We start from the raw sequence: 763 nt of genomic DNA on the forward strand, positions 1-763 counted from the left end.
TGTGTGTGTGTGTGTGTGTGTGTGTGTGTGTGTGTTGTGTGCGGACAGTGGAAAAGAGGAGGAGGGAGCAGCTCAACATTACCTCAGGCTCTGAGACATAAAAAAAAAAAAAACTTTAAATCTGCTGAGTTTTTGATATAAAAATCTGAGATTTTTGTCTGTTTTCATGATGCAAATGAGGACATTTTAAGTAATTTACAGACAATCAGAACAAGGTGACAACATTAGTGTGTTGAAAGTGAACTTATCTTAGGATTTTCACAGTTTTATCTTGACATTTCTCTTATAATATTCTTGAACATGAAATCCGAGGCAGTGATTGGTCCATGTCGGGGGGTTTTCTAACGACGTCATCCAGGATCAGCTTTGCGGCACAGCCAGGTGTCGCAAATCAGCTCTAAGACTGACACTTAAGAATTACTTCTACACTTTGCTTAAAGACTGAGACCTTTGATAACTTAGTTTTACTCTCAGCTTTTAACTAAAAAAAATTTTTACACTTAAGTCCACTCTTAGCAGCGTTCTTAAGAGTAATTCTAAGAAGTTTGATAAATATGGGCCCAGATCAGCAGAGAACTGCTTCTGTTCTCATTTGTGAACTAGCAAAAGTATTTGATTTGGTAACTAAAATTATGGTATCCAACAGGATCAGTTTGATTCAAAACATAGTTTAGTCAGAGGTTACATAAACATGTACTAAACCTGGAAAATACACTGACTTACTCGGCTGGAATTTGCCAATTTACAGTTGAAATTTGTCTGT

Source organism: Austrofundulus limnaeus, unplaced genomic scaffold (genome assembly GCF_001266775.1).
Source record: "Austrofundulus limnaeus strain Quisiro unplaced genomic scaffold, Austrofundulus_limnaeus-1.0 Scaffold43, whole genome shotgun sequence".
Classification (NCBI taxonomy): Eukaryota; Metazoa; Chordata; class Actinopteri; order Cyprinodontiformes; family Rivulidae; genus Austrofundulus; species Austrofundulus limnaeus.